The sequence below is a fragment of the Monodon monoceros genome, unplaced genomic scaffold, assembly GCF_005190385.1.
Source record: "Monodon monoceros isolate NGI ecotype Baffin Bay Population unplaced genomic scaffold, NGI_Narwhal_1 Super_Scaffold_20, whole genome shotgun sequence".
In the NCBI taxonomy this organism is placed as follows: Eukaryota; Metazoa; Chordata; class Mammalia; order Artiodactyla; family Monodontidae; genus Monodon; species Monodon monoceros.
In genome coordinates this window covers 66,253,877-66,269,902 of record NW_021703777.1, presented here as the reverse complement: position 1 = coordinate 66,269,902, position 16,026 = coordinate 66,253,877, and the positions used below count along the sequence as shown (strand labels likewise).

At 44.2% G+C, this 16,026-nt stretch overlaps 1 protein-coding gene across 7 annotated transcripts in view; it reads right to left on the bottom strand.

Moving 5' to 3' along the window:
• Positions 1–15,794, bottom strand: part of TEC (tec protein tyrosine kinase) — a 149,629-nt gene extending 133,835 nt beyond the window's left edge. For 4 of the 7 annotated variants that reach the window (XR_003795470.1, XR_003795471.1, XM_029234628.1 and 1 more), the window contains exon 1: positions 15,206–15,269. The gene's annotated coding sequence lies outside the window, so the exon portion shown is untranslated. Of the gene's footprint in view, positions 1–15,205; positions 15,270–15,768 lie in introns of those variants that run through there. The other 3 variants (XM_029234631.1, XM_029234630.1, XM_029234629.1) reach the window with 3 other exon arrangements.
• Between the last annotated feature and the right edge of the window lie 232 nt (positions 15,795–16,026).

The window sequence follows — 16,026 nt, the reverse complement described above, 5'->3', positions numbered from 1 at the left end:
TCAACCTGTTAGTCTACCTAATTTTTCTTCAGTTTTCAGGCATTCCAAATTGTCCCTTCTCACCAAGAATGGAATGAGCGCAGGACCCAGAATCCGAAGAGCTGGGTTCTGGCTCCGGTTCTGCCACTAACTAGCTGGGTGACCTTGGGCAAGTCACCAACTTCCCAGACCTGAAAGTTATCTTGTCATCAGCTCTGTCCACCCCCAAAGCAGAAGGTGCAGGAAACATTCTGAGAAGAAGTGGAGGTACTGGTGTAATGCAGAGACAGGGATGCAGAGAGACAGGCTGGCAGATAATCTGTTCTGCTCCACTGCAGACCACAAACAAGAATATCTAAACGCCTTACCTCAAAGCTTCCCAAGCTGTTCCAGAACCCTCGAAACCTGTTAGATTACACCAGACCGTAATCTCACAAGGGCAGGGACATGGGCTGATTTTATTCTCTACTGCAGGACCAGTGGCCAAATTATACTATCATAGTCTGTGTTTACTTCATGCTTGCTGAATAAACAAATATATTTGGGAAAATCTGGGTTAAACAATGTCAAACTGGTTCCTTGTGCGCATTTCTCAAAACCTTCAATACGTGAATAGGCTCTGTGAATCATACAGAATGCAGTATTTCCCACCCTTATTTGATCATAGAACTCATTCTACTTCCCTTGAACCTGATTAACCTCATTAACATCTCCCAGAGTTATAGTGTTCTATAGAACAGTTTGAGAAACATCTTTAGCTTATTTATTTATATTTTTTTTAGCCATGGCTTGCAGGACCTTAGTTCCCCAACCAGGGACTGAACCTGGGCCCTTGGCAGTGAAAGTGCAGAATCCTAACCACTGGACCACCAGGGAATTCCCAAGCTTACATAATTTAAGTCATTTTTACCATCATGAAATAAACATCTTACTCTTTATACATAAGGTAATTGAAAGGCCAACTACTTTGATTCACATCTAGTATGCAGCTGTTTTCCCCCAGCATCCTACACTTTCAAATCACCTGTCACCAGGCAGGGCCTCAACGTCTCCCATCTCCTAAGCAGCAGACGTTCTGCCTCGTTTCTCTGCCCTGCTCCCTGCACCCTCATAACCAGTCTGCTCTGCAAATCCTCCCACCTTTCCTTCCACTATCCCTTCTCTTTTCATCCTCAGTCTTATTATGGACTTCCTTCAATTGCTTTAATTACTCCTCTTCTTTTTAAAATCAACCCGACAGAGTTTCAGTCTTGTAACTTACAACATCATCCTATGTCTGAAAACTTCAAAGTACTCCTCCCTTTAATAATAAAGGCTGGGGCTTCCCTGGTGGCGCAGTGGTTGAGAGTCTGCCTGCTGATGCAGGGGACACGGGTTCGTGCCCCCGTCCGGGAAGATCCCACATGCCGCGGAGCGGCTAGGCCCGTGAGCCACGGCCGCTGAGCCTGCGCGTCCGGAGCCTGTGCTCCGCAACGGGAGAGGCCGCAACAGTGAGAGGCCTGCGTACCGCAAAAATAAATAAATAAATAAGTAAATAAGTAATAATAATAAAGGCTGGTGGGGACCTCCCTAGTGGCGTGGTGGTTAAGAATCCGTCTGCCAATGCAGGGGACACAGGTTTGAGCCCTGGTCCAGGAAGATCCCACATGCCGCGGAGCAACTAAGCCTGTGTGCTACAACTACTGAGCCTGCGCTCTAGAGTCTGTGAGCCATGACTACTGAAGCCTGCATGCCACAACTACTGAGCCCACGCACCTAGAGCCCGTGCTCCGCAACAAGAGAAGCCACTGCAATTAGAAGCCCACGCACCACAATGAAGAGTAACCCCCACTCGCTGCAACTAGAGAAAGCCCGCGTGCAGCAACAAAGACCCAGCACAGCCAAAAATAAAATAATTAATTTTAAAAAAAATTATAAATAAAAAATAATAAAGGCTGGTCCTTCGCTTGCAGTCTCCACACTGGATCCTCCTTAGGGTTATTCCTTAATCTTAAGTACATATAATCATGTCAAATCCCATCTGGGTTCCCTCTTCCCATCCTACCATTTATTTCTAAGAGCTCAAGCAACTAAACGTTTTCACATCCCCATGCCTTTGTCTGAGTTGTTCTCTCTGTCTAGAAGAGCACCTGTTGAAATCCTACTCATTTTCTAAGGTCCTGATCATAGGTAATCTCTTTTATGAAGTCTCCCTTATATCCCACTCTGGCCACAATTAGCTACTCCTTTTAACTACCTCAAGGCTACTGCACAACTTACCACAGACACAGGAAGTTAGTTGTACATATGAATGCAGAGATGGCAGAGCTGGAAGAGAAGACCATGAACCAGGTGAGTCTATCAAGCAGAATGACCAAGAGGTTGGTGACAAAAGGAGAAACCAGAAGGGTATTTGCATGAGTGGCTTGAACGCTAAAGGAGAAAGGGTTTTGGTAAGACCTGGAAGCAGCAAAGGGAAGCCACGAGAAGGCTACAGCAGAGAGAGCTGCAGAAACGGGAGTGTTTTCACTGTGAGATGGCTGGGGTGTGGGAATGTTGATTCACAATGGAACAATGCCCTCAGAGGGCCACCGGAAAGATTTGGGAAGGAAGCCAGTAGAAGGATGGAAGCTCAGAATCACAGGGCAGTTGAGAGTACATAAGTAGACAGCTGATCAGAAAGGCTGGGAGCCAAGGAAACTGGGGATAAGAGGCAATGCCTTAGCCTAAACTGGCTGAGATCCCAGACAGTGTCAGGGGCCAGATGAGTTAAGAAGTCAACAGTCTTTGATCAACATTCAAAAGTACATTGATGAGTAATTTTTCTAATGTCTGCAAAGAACAGATTTCCCTAGTGTTCCACTCATGGCACAATCCTTAACCCTGTGGGTTGGCTGTGCCATGGGGGTAGCGGGTTGGGGAGAGTATCAGGGAGGGATTCGGTTGGGTGTGGTATCTCCCTTCACTAGGACAGGGCTCACACACCAGAAAGGGAAGAAGCAAGCTGAACATGTACAGAGTTTACAGGGATCAAAGATCTCCAGGCACGGGGCAGACAACAGTAGGCACCAAGGCCCAAGATGTAGTGAGCTCATCCAAAGGGTAGACAGAGAATGGCAATGAGGAATGCAAGACAAAAATATCTTCTGAAAAGTCTGTCTATTAGGCAGGGTTTTCAATTGCAAATAACTAGATTTAGGCACACAACAGCAGCAAAAGGAATGTATTAACTCACATAACCAAGAAGTCCCGGAAGCTTCAGAAACATCTGAATCCTGGGGTTCAAATGATGCTGTCTGTGCTCTCACCACCACTCAGTGCTACTTCTCACTGCATGCCAGCCTCATTCATTCTGTCCTATTTCACATAACTTCCTCCATGTAGTGGAAAGATAGCCACCAGGAGCTCTATGCTATATCACTCCAGCAGCCAAAAACTCCCAGAGGAAAAGAATGACTCCTCTCCTAAACTGGAGCAGAAAAGGAGCCTGACTGAGTAAGCCTGGGTCATGTGCTCACCCCTGAACCAATCACTTGGTCAGATGGACAAGGCTTCTCAGATTGGCCAAAGCTGAGTCACATGACCATCCCTGGCATTGGTGTCAACCCCACCCAAACCACATGGATTGTGGACAGAGATGTTCCCCAGAGGAAGGAAGTCTGGGCAAACAAATAATAAGTCTACTATAGACAGTGTGGTCACTTGTCAGTCAGGCACCAGATACCAAAAAAGAAGCCCAGTCTTGCTGCTTAAGCACAGAAGGGCTTTGAAGTCAGACAGAACTGGTTTTAAACTTTAGCTTTGACACTTACTAGCTGGGTGACCTCCGGTAAATTACTTAATTTCTCAGCACCTCAGTTTCCTCCTTATAAAATAGAATAGTACCTACCTTCTAGAGCTGTTTGGAAAGATTAAATGATATAATGCACATAAACTGCTAAGCACAATGCTTGACATAAAGTGATCAGTAAATGGTAGCTATTATTAGTAATAATAACAATCATGACAATTATTATTTAGAACAAGGGTGAGCTTGAAGAGTGAGCTGTGACTCGGTGAAAGAGAGAGCCAAGTCAGCACTTGGATAAATCATCCCTGGGTCAAGATTCATTAAGGGCAACTCAGGATACAATACAGGGTCCCTGAATGAACTCTAAGATGACAATTAAAATCAATAAATGTGTTGAGCACCTATTATGTGCCAGGCACTGAGGATACAATTATGAATAAGACACATGGCTCCAAGGTAACCTACCATGAAAAATGACTATGGCTTCATGACATTATTTTGCGGGGAGGAGAAGTTGACTGAAGCTGCTTCGTTACTTTCAGCCATAGGCTGTGGGCACTGGAAAAGTGCTGAGCATACATAAGAATGATGCCTGGGGCCAACTGCTGGAATGCTAGGAAGGTATAAAAGGACTACAGTCACAGCCTCCCCTCCTCAAAAAAAAATGCCTTTGCATGAACTAGGAAAAAGTGTCTCTTCCTTTAGAAAGTTTACTTCCATCTTCCAAAAAACTCACAGTAAACAAATCTACTAGATCTTCCATGTAAATGACATATCCCAGAGTTTTGCAGTGTATAACCTGCACAACTGTACATGGTAGGCAGAGAATATGACATGGGGGCTGAGAGGGGTCAAGGGATAGGGTGGGGATGGAGAATCTGGGAGTCCCCAGGCCTTTGGAGACAGAGAATAACTTTTGCTATGGAGCTGCTCCATTCAATATGGTAGCCACTCTCCACAAATAGCTATTAAGCATTTGATATGTGGCTAGTAAAACTGAGGACTATTTTTTTTTAATTTTATTTCATTTTAATTAATTTCAATTTAAAATTTAAAACTGAAGTGGTGTAAATATGTTTCCATTAACTTTGTTTGGTTGGACTACATTTTACTTTATCCACTGCAGTGCATAAGATATTCTATTGAATTGCATTGTATTGTACTATATTGTATTGAGCATATCAAGCTCCTGAGTTGTTTCTGGTATCTCATTAATAATTTTTATATGATTACATGGTGAAATTATAATACTTTTAAAATATTGGGCTACAGGGCTTCCCTGGTGGTGCAGTGGTTGAGAGTCCGCCTGCCGGTGCAGGGGACACGGGTTCATGCCCCAGTCTGGGAAGATCCCACATGCCGCGGAGCGGCTGCGCCCGTGAGCCATGGCCGCTGAGCCTGCGCATCCGGAGCCTGTGCTCCGCAACGGGAGAGGCCACAACAGTGAGAGGCCCGCGTACCGCAAAAAAAATGTTGGGCTACACAAAAAATACTATTACGATTAATTTCACTTGTTGCGTTTTGCTTTTTTTTAATGTGGCAACTAGAAACTTTTAAATTGTATGTCTGGCTCACAGAATATTTCTATTCACCAGTGCTGCTCTAAAGAAACCTTAGGATCTATAGTACTATGAAGCATGGAATGATACCCAGAAGAACTGGTTGTTTTTGGTTTTGTTTGAAGCAGACCTTTATGTTTTCTTCTAGGTTGTCCAACTCTGTTGACCAGGAAGGAAAATAACAGAAGGAGAGGGGAAGAGGGTAGTTCAGTGTGTATAGCTCAGGAGAGCTATCAGAGTACACTCTGGAGTCGGACTGTATTGTTCTGAACTCTACCTCCACCATCTAACCAAATTCCCCTGAATCCCTGGGCTTCAGGCTCCTCATCTGTAAAATGCTTAAAATAATTTTGCCCACTTTATAGGGTTGTTGGGAGGATTAAACGAGATAATCCAATGTAAAGGGTTTAGCATGGAGCCTAGCACATTTATGTGCTCAACTAACTATTGGGGGCCACTGGGGCATTATTTGGGAATAAAGAAGGTGCAAATGAATGGTCTCCCTGTACCATGCTCAGGTTGCCATGGTATAAGAGGGCACACCCTGTCCACATGTCTCCTCAGCATTTATCTTTCTAGACCAAAGAGTTGGACAGGAGTCTACTTTACTCAATCCTCTATGCTTTGATTAATATGTTGGCTTTTTTCTAAGTGCATTATGTTTTTAAGGTACATTGATGAAACTATCTTAGATGCTGAAGGATTATGAAAATGGGTAAGGTGGTATTTCTGAATTGTGTGTAACAACAGCTAAGATTTAACTAGCTTTTTCGTTCCAAATCCTACACTGAATGTCTTCAGTTAAGAGTTTACAGTAATATCTGAATCTCTTTCTTGAGTAAAAACCAGAACGTCCATCTGCATGTACAGATGGACTCATTTTACCTAAATGCATTCTTTACCTCTTCCCTGCCATTTTGCATAAACTTGAGACCAGCAATTTGGCTTTTTAATGTCCCAAAAGGTTCCTGTTGACTGTAAACTTGGAGTTTACACTGTGTACTCCCTCTTCTACATGTTTTATTTTAAAAATAGTAATAAATAGTTTACTCACGTTTGTAACCTGAGAAATGTCCATCTATGCTTAACCTTTGTTCTGTCTTCCAGTCCCCTCCATATTCCTGACATTTTTTTTTTTTTTTTTTTTTTTTGGCGGTATGCGGGCCTCTCACTGTTGTGGCCTCTCCCGTTGCGGAGCACAGGCTCCGGATGCGCAGGCTCAGCGGCCATGGCTCACGGGCGCAGCCGCTCCGCGGCATGTGGGATCTTCCCAGACTGGGGCATGAACCCGTGTCCCCTGCATCGGCAGGCGGACTCTCAACCACTGCGCCACCAGGGAAGCCCCTATTCCTGACTTTTAAAAACATTTCTCCCAACCTCCCACTGACTCAATTTATTTAATAGCTTTTGTGTGGAGTCTTTTCAAAAACACTTGGAAAATCACAGTTTATCCCTAACTTCCAAAATCATTTAAAGTTCTTCAAGAACTCTAGTGAATTTGTCAAACATGATTCCTCCTTACAAAGGAGTAACCTATCCCCCCAAAAGGTTTTATCTGTTTAAAAACTGTAAAATCCACTTTCCCAACAAATACACTTGTGCAGAATTTATTTTAGATTCCACTTGTTCCACAAAGTCCAAGAAAAATTCCACAGACATTACATTAAATCTACCGTCTGATTCTCAAGAAGCCATTATCCTCTGTGAGGCTCACTTTTCTCATCTATAAAATGGGCATAATATAGATGCCCTTTGCTAAATAGAGCAAGCCATCTCATTACTCATGAATGTATATAAAACACTCTAGGAAAAGCTCAAAGTCCTTTACAAGCATTAGGCCATGAATCATTCTGAAGTGGACTGTTAATTAGGTGTGTCATTATGCTTTGTTTAATAGATGGAAAACCTAAGGCATGGGAACACAATACCATTTAATAGCTAACTTAAAAATCTAGCCCAGGCTTTAAACATTAGTCAGAAAGATGTCAGGGGAAAAACCTGAATAGGAATTTCACTCTGCTCTAGTTCTTTATCAAGAACTACTATATTATTGCAAAATTCTCTCCAGTTACTGGTTGCCCTGCCCCTCCTACTTCCTCATGCAGTCCAGGAATGGGGAAATGGTGGGAGAGTTGTAATTCCCTACTGAACATATAATGCCTTCCCCCGCTTACAGAAAGGGTCATGAACCCTAGACCAGGTACTAAGGACAAATGTAGTTTCACAGATACCATAACAATTTCTCCACATTTTGTTACTGATCCCTGGAAACTTTTCCTATCACACATCCAACAAAATAAAATGAGGCTATAGACATTTATCAAAAGAACACAGCCTCTGCAAATGAATCAGTCAGGTTACTCGGGCTTTATTATCTAACCTACAACTGGTCAGATACACGGCATGGCCTCAGTAACTCCCAATAAACCTTATGTCTTCACACAAAGGAGATACTGTAGATCCAAAAGGTCAAAAAAGAGGTAATGGAAACTTTATATAACTTTATATAGCCAGTGAGTTTTTTCAAATTATTATTTTGTGTCCTTCTGACATTGATTAACAGAAACAAGAAATCCTTTAATCCCAGAGTGGTATTTTGAAAAATATTTCCCAAGGAAACAATCCCCAAAAGGGAAAAACATATAGCAACACTACTTACTTAAAAACAAAAACAAACAAAAAAACATATGTCCAACAACTGGGGAGTGGTTCAAAATACCATTGTATATAAACATGAAAGACTGTCACGAAGCTATTAAAAATGGCAATTTTTCTTATAAGAAAATGTCTATTTGGAATACTGTTACTAAAGAACATTATGCCTGAGCTAATTATAACCTCAAAAAGTGTGTGTGTGTATATATGTGTGTGTGTATGTGTAATATGTGTATATATATACATATATACATATATATATTTATATAAAGATTATAGAATTTGGAGTTACATAAACGGTTGCACACAATGCTCCTTAGGTTAATTATCTTCTAGAAAGGTGCTAAAGATTTGTAGAAAGTCAAATGATGATAAAGATGATGGAGAGGGGGTTCACCAAGAGTCTCTCTGGAATAGTTTTGGGGTCATTTTTAATCTCTTTTTTATAAGCTTCAATATTGTTTCAATTTTTTAACAATGAATAAATTTCTATAAAATGACTTTTTTTTTTTTTTAATGATGGCAGGGAGAGTCCAAAGAGCACACTGAGAGCTGGGGAATCGCAGTGGCAGGCAGAGTTCTATCCTTTGTCTGGGGGAGGAAAGGGGGTTGCATCACCACCTCTGAGCCCCAAAAACCTTCAGCTATGATTCCAGAACCTATGAACAAGAATTCTTTAATGCAGTGCTTCTATAACTGGTTTAAATATGTGACAAATAAGTTGACAATACTTAAAAAAGAAGAAAAGTAAAAAGCATTCATAAATTTACATATATAACAGCATTCATAACTCAGTTAAATTGTATTTCTGTTTCTCTACATGGTTAAAGGATCAAGCATTTTTAGCACTCAAAGCAGGAAAATAAAAAAGAAAGCCAACTGCCTTCTGTGAAACAAAAATAACCCCAATGGTAAAAACTAACTTTACTGCATGCTTAAATTATATTTGCAGAAAAATAAACTTTGAAATCACTACTTTGCAGGGAAAAAAACCCACGATTTATTTTTGGGGGTAGTCATGTGGAGCTCTCACAAGTTGTGGTTGAAACCTAATACTGGGAGATACATGAGGACATCAGAGTTTCTAAGGAAATACCTAACAGAAAGACACTGCTGGAACTCTTTTCAGGATAAAGAGAAGACATGAAAAGTTTTCTCCGTTAAATCAGGCTAGAACTTCAAAAAAATTAAAGGTAGAGGGAGTAGGATATTTGAGGAGGAGTTCTACTTTATAAGCATTTCATGTAGTATATGACAATTTAAAGTCTTTCATTTTTATACTCTATAGCTAAGCATTTCCAAAGCTCTCAACCTTAAAAAATAAATGGCATGTAGTTACGAAAGGAAAAATATACCTAATATTGCTGAAATCCAAAGACATCTTCTTCTTTTAGAAACGTAACACTTAGCAGACTAGAAAACTAATCCGCACACACCTCCCTCCCTCTTCCAAACCCACTCTTCTTTGCCATAAAAATCAAGACAATCAGGGCTTCTTCCCTGGTGGTGCAGTGGTTGGGAGTCCGCCTGCCGATGCAGGAGACGCGGGTTCGTGCCCCGGTCTGGGAGGATCCCACATGCCGCGGAGCGGCTGGGCCCGTGAGCCATGGCTGCTGGGCCTGTGCGTCCGGAGCCTGTGCTCCGCAACGGGAGAGACCACAACAGTGAGAGGCCCGCGTACCCAAAAAAATAAATAAATAAATAAAAGAAAGCTACACTCCAGGCACTAAGGAGTAGTAATGAACAAAATGAAACAAAACTCTCTACTTTCTCTCCCTCCTGAAAGCCCAATAAAATGACAGTAAAGGGATAAACCCACAAGGATGGGGAGAATGAAAGAAGAGACAACAGTAAAAACATTGAGGTGGGGTGAGGGGAAGCCAAGAAACAACCTGATTTATACCATGGAATCTCAAAATGCTAAATAATTAAAGGCAATTGGACCCTTTGTGGGGAGTGGGGGGATGGGGGCTGATCTAAAATAAAATAAAAATGGAAAGCCTCCTTGGAAAGCACCTGGATCTCCCAGGTCCCTCCAGCCACTCTGAGCAGTTAGGTGATGGCCCCTTCTCTACCCCAGCAAAAACACCTGGAGTTTCTTCCCTATCCCCTCCCCGAGAGGAATTACATGAACATATAACTACCCCAGAGAAGGTGAAAAAGAGAAAGTCTCTGGATTGGAGTATGTCAGGCACAGCTCAGGTGTTTTACTGGAAATACTGTGGAGAGGTTATATAACATGCAGATGCTGAGACACTCAGCCTTCTTCTCCACCTCGTTCCCAGATCCCTGGCAGCCAGACTCTTCCCACCGCCCAGGAAAAAGACTGGAAGAGCTTTTTCTGAGGACTCTCACCAGCCCAAGAGGTACTAACATCAAAATTTCCCCAAATAAAAGACTCAGCCAAATCACCCAACAGTTAAGTTCCCAGCCAACAAGCTTTTTAATCCCCCACTCAGATGTGAGTAGACAGCCTAGGGTATCAGAAATACAAGGAAAGCCTCTAACATGAAATGTAGAGACCTAAACAAATAAACAGACAATAGCAACTTGGGGAAACTGAGTCTATTCAGGAAGGAGAAAACTTTCCAGGTAAGAAAATATCTAGTATCCAGCCCAAAATATCTAGAATCTGAACAATAAGTTTCTGAAAGAGACATCACAAAATAGGAGGAAATTATCAATGAGATAACTCAAGAAAATTTCCCAAACTGAAAGATGTAGATTTCTGGATTGAAAGAACCCAGCACAATGGATGAAAAGAGATCCATACCACAGCACACATCATGAAAACTCCAAGATTGTGGAGGCCAAGAGAAAATTCTACAAACTTCCACAAAGGACACAGCAGGTTTGTAACCTGTAGACAGGTTACAGGCAATCAGAACAATTCTGAATTTCTCAACAGCAACACCACAAGCTAGAAGGTGATGGAACAATGCCTTCAAAATTTCCATCCTGGAAGTCTACACTCAGACAAACTATCAATTGTTGTGGAAAAAAGATATTTTCAGGCACTTACTGAAAAATGAGGGACTTCCCTGGTGGTCCAGTGGTTAAGAATCCGTCTTCCAATTCAGAGGACGCAGTTTTGATCCTTGGTCGGGGAACTAAGGTCCCACATGCCACAGGGTAACTAAGCCCACAAGACACAGCTAGAGAGCCCACGTGCTGCAAACTACAGAGCCTACACACTCTGGAGCCCACGCATCACAACTAGAGAAGCCCAACCTCCACAACTAGAGAGAAACCCGCGTGCCGCAACAAAAAATCCCATGTGCCACAACTAAGACCCGATGCAGCAATAAATAAATAAACAAACAAACAAAAACAAGGATGATTTTTTTAAAAAAGAAAAATGAATAGACAAAATATGAATAGATAAAATAAATAGGAAGGAAAGCAGACATCCTGTGCATCCTTTACCAGAAAATTCCTTCAGAATGGGGCTATACCAAAAAAAAAGGAGTCTACAAGAAAGAAAGAGAAAGGCATGTACTACAGGTAACAGGAGATCCAATACAGAGAGAAATGATGGGGATCCCCCCCCAGGATGACAAAGGGAGGTCCTCAGGGTGACATCTGTGCCCCATGTGTAGAGGGCAACCAGTCCAGACTAGAGCAAGCCAGGAGGCTCAGGGACAGTTTCTTTGGGGAAAACGGAATTGACAGAATACCTGACTCATCTGAGGTAAGAATTAGAAAACTGGTCAAAAGTTTTGGGTTGAATTAATGATGAGTACATAAAAAACTAAGCCAGTGAACAAACAAAGCAATTACTGACTCCGAGAAAAAGAAAAAGTTGTGCTTGGCTTGACTATGAATGTTAATCTAACCAAAATTACTGTTTAACTATTGCAAGGATGGGAAAATAGGGAAGCTGTGGTTAGGCTGGGGGTTAGAAGAAGAAAGAGAGCCAAGTCATCACCTTCCACAGCAGGAAGTCAACAGATAATGCTTCCAACTGAAAAATTACGAGTATCACTTACAAGCAATAAATACCAAAATAACCAACTCGAAGAATCACAAGTGTTTGGTTCTGGAGAGGGAAAACGCAACTTGGATTAAAGGTTTAAAACTAAAACAAGAAAAAAGAAGAAAAGAACAAAACAAAAATCATATTGACTTCTATGCCTTTTTTTTTTTTTTTTTTTTACTTTTGCTTTGTTTCCTTAATAACAATTTGGGAAAATTCCATCCTTGTTTTCCCTAGACAAACAAAAAAAAGTCAGGGACTTCCGAGGTGGTCCAGTGGTAAAGAATCCACCTTCCAATGCTGGGGACTGGAGGTCGATCCCTGGTCAGGGAACTAAGATCCCACATGCCACGGGACAACTAAGCCCACATGCCACAACTACTGAGCTCGTGTGCCGCAAGCTACACAGCCCACGTGCTCTGGAACCCGCATGCCACAACTACAGAGCCCAAGCGCCCTGGAGCTTGCGCACAACTAGAGAGAAGCCCACACGCCGCAAGGAAGATCCCGCATGCCACAACTAAGATCCGATGCAACCAAAAATAAATAAATAATAATATAAAAAGAAAGGAAAATGTCATTTTCTACATCTACACCATGTGGCTGTGATCATCTGAGCTCTGAGCTGTCAAATATAGTGGGAAAGTTAATAGTTATAATCCAATCCAAGGAAGGACAGGTTGAGCTAGGGCAGAGATGCAAAGGCAAGCCCAGGTGGAGGCAAGTTTGGAGGTGAAGCCAACTACTAAGCTTCTCTCTTCTGGGGTTCTTTTTAATAAAGCTATTCTCACAGCATAATCACCTGGGACAGGGTAATTTTAGAACTGGCAGTGACCATGGACCAATTTCACTCCTTTCTAACAGACTCCATTGCCCAATTTATGACCCTAATACAACCAAGGCAGCTAGCCTCCACAGCGGTTGATCTGAGTTCAACTTCAGTTACTCCACTTTGCCTGTGTAGACTGGATAATAGGAGAGCACAGGAAGGGCTCTGAAGCAAGTGACACTGTCATCAACAGATACTTAGCTGAGCATCTGTGCACCAGGCTGAGGATCAACAACCCTGTCAACTCTGTGGACCAAGTCTCCCTGCCCTGAACAATAAGATGATTCTCCCTAGGAGGGGGATCCCATGAAGGGGTGGAGTGGGGTGAAAACCAAGGAGCTGGAAGAGCTGGGCTGGGGAAGGGAGGCACCAACCAGGTCAACCTGGAGGAACCTGTAGACAGAGGTGTGCCTGGAGGCCCAAGGCCCAGGATGCCAGCACTCTGCATACACAGAGGAAGGCAGAGAGACCAGCAATTCTTCCCCAAAAGCAAAAAGTGGCCAGACACTACCCACAACCCCAGCAGCCATGCTGTCGACGGTCAACTTAGGGAGCAAAGGTTGCCATTCTCTGAGCTTCACTCTGACTTGATAAAACACAGCCCCTGCCCTTGAGTAACCAGCTGCTGAGAAAACAAGATGAATTTTTTTTTAATTTTTTATTTATTTTTGGCTGTGTTGGGTCTTCGTTGCTGCGCGCGGGCTTTCTCTAGTTGCGGCGAGCGGGGCTACTCTTTGTTGCGGTGCGCGGGCTTCTCATTGCGGTGGCTTCTCTAGTTGCGGTGCACGGGCTCTAGGCACACGGGCTTCAGTAGATGCAGCACGTGGGCTCAGTAGTTGTGGCTCACGGGCTCTAGAGCACAGGCTCAGTAGTTGTGGCGCACAGGTTTGGTTGCTCCGCAGCATGTGGGATCCTCCCAGACCAGGGCTCGAACCCGTGTCCCCTGCATTGGCAGGTGGATTCTTAACCACTGCACCACCAGGGAAGTCCCAAGATGACTATCTTCATACAGAATAAGTAGGTAAACAGGTTGACAGTGCTAAAGCATATATTAATATTCTATATTTTTTCCTATCTGTAAAGGTGTGAAAATTCTAGTTCAAGGACCCATGTGTGGTGGAGCACTGCACTGATCCGCATGTGTTTGCAACACTTGCCCTATACAGTTCTACAAGCCAAAATGTACACAACCTCCAGGAAGAATCCAGATCATTAACATAAACACAATGCAGTAAGCGCCTAGAGCTGACAAGAGAATATATGGATCAGATTAATTGGAGTATTGGGAAAGTATAAGTTTTTCCTAAACAATGAAAATGTACCTAAACCAAAAAAATATTTTCAAATACATAATAAGAATATTATACACACTTTTCTTTTCTCCATGTAAATCATGACACTCCATACTACATGTGATTCTCGCCAGCTGAGCTACCAGCATCACAAACCAACCTGCTAAATCCTAAACTGATTTGGGAAACCCACTGGTTTGTTGGGGCTGTTTTCTCCTCTCCAGCTCTTCAGGGGAGAATCATCTAGAAGCAAGTAAATTCTCAGAATTTCCTAAGAGGAAAAAATGGGCCCTCACTGAAAAAACACAGGGTATATGCTCAAAACACTTAACTATTTTGGATAAGCTTCAAACCCACTTGGCCACCAGTCATCCTGTTGTTCCAACTTAACATTGAGATCTACCCTTCGAATCAAATCTTCCTGTTTCCAAAGAATGGCAATAGATGAGATTGTTTCCGAACCTGATACACAGCAACGTGTTATTCTTCCATGAAAACAAAACAAAAAAATCAAATCAAAAGGAAATTTAGGATCCAAGGGAAAGCGCACACCCCCAAGGCAAGGCCCTAGTTTTCCCAACACATGTATTCACCGAATCCCTGTTATCAAGATTCAAACACAATTTCCTAGACTAAAAATGTGAGGCTGGTGGGGCGAGACGCTCACACACGTGCAACTGTGGAAAATCTCTGTAGATGCTGCCAACTTTCAATCAAGACTGCGCCGCCGCCCAAGCAGAGAGGAGGAATCAACTTCCCGCGGGGCAGCTGGGAAGTGAGCCCAACGCTTAACTTGCTGCGGGACGGCCCGCGTCCAGGGGCCCAAGAGGAAAAGGGACGGGTGCTCCTCGGGAGAAGCCGGCGCCGGAGCCCGGGAGGCGGAGAGGCGGCGGCGGCCGCCGGAAGGCGCGGATACGGCGGGACGCGCACCTGTCTCTTCGTGGTCCGCAGTGGACAGGTCCTCACCTGGCGTGGCGCACCCTCACTCACGGCGGCGCGGAGGAGAGAAAATCCTTTCTGGTTCCACGAGGGTCCGTCTCTGGGCTTGTGGAAGCCTCCTCTCGCCGCGCGCATCCTCGTCCCCACCCGTTCCCTCCCGGAGTGGCGCAGTCCCGGGGCCGCCCCGCCGGCCCGCGGCGCCCTTACCTGGCTGGAGCGCGCCGGTTGCGCCGAGTCCGGGAGACGCTGAAACCGGCCGGCGCCGCGGAGTCCCGAGCCTGGCGTCCCGGCCCCGCCCCCACTCGTCCCGCCCCGCGCGGCCCAGAGATCGCAGGCCCCCGATGGCTCCGCCCCCACACACCGAGGCCGGCGGCTACAGGTTCGCACGGGTTTGCTGCGGTTCTGAGAGTGGCGGCCCGAGTGGCCTGGATGGGCCTCCCGGCTACCCCGACCCAGTCGGAGTTTCGGGCAAGTCGCGGGAACGTCCCTGGTGTTCCTGGACGCCGTGCTGGGCCTCCTCCTTCACCCCTCACCCCAGAGAACTGACCCGCGACGTCACGGACACCCCCATCCCATGAGAACCCGAGCAGTGCCACCTGTGGGTGACCGGGGACTCTTGTCGCAATTAGGGACCGCACCTCCCCTTCCGCTAAATGGTGGCGAACCAGGTGGGTGACGCGGTGCGGTGGAGCGAAGCAACGAGTTTTACCAAAAGAGTAAGTCTTTTCACTGCCAAGCCTGAAGCAGCAGAGCGTATCTGATACACTTACGGGTCACGTGGCCTCCCTAGTCCTGTAGTAACATTTTCTTCATTCACTGTAGGGTAGAAAATTGCCCTTAGGTAACTTACTGTATCCCAGGAACTCTTTCAAGTACATTACCCGTATGAACATTTCTATGAAGTATATGTTATCGGAATTTCCCATTTTTATGGAGGGTGAAAGTGAGGCACAGAGAAAAACAACCTGCCTAGTGTCACCCAACTAATAACTATAAGAGCTAGAATTCAAATCCCCGTAGTCAGCCTC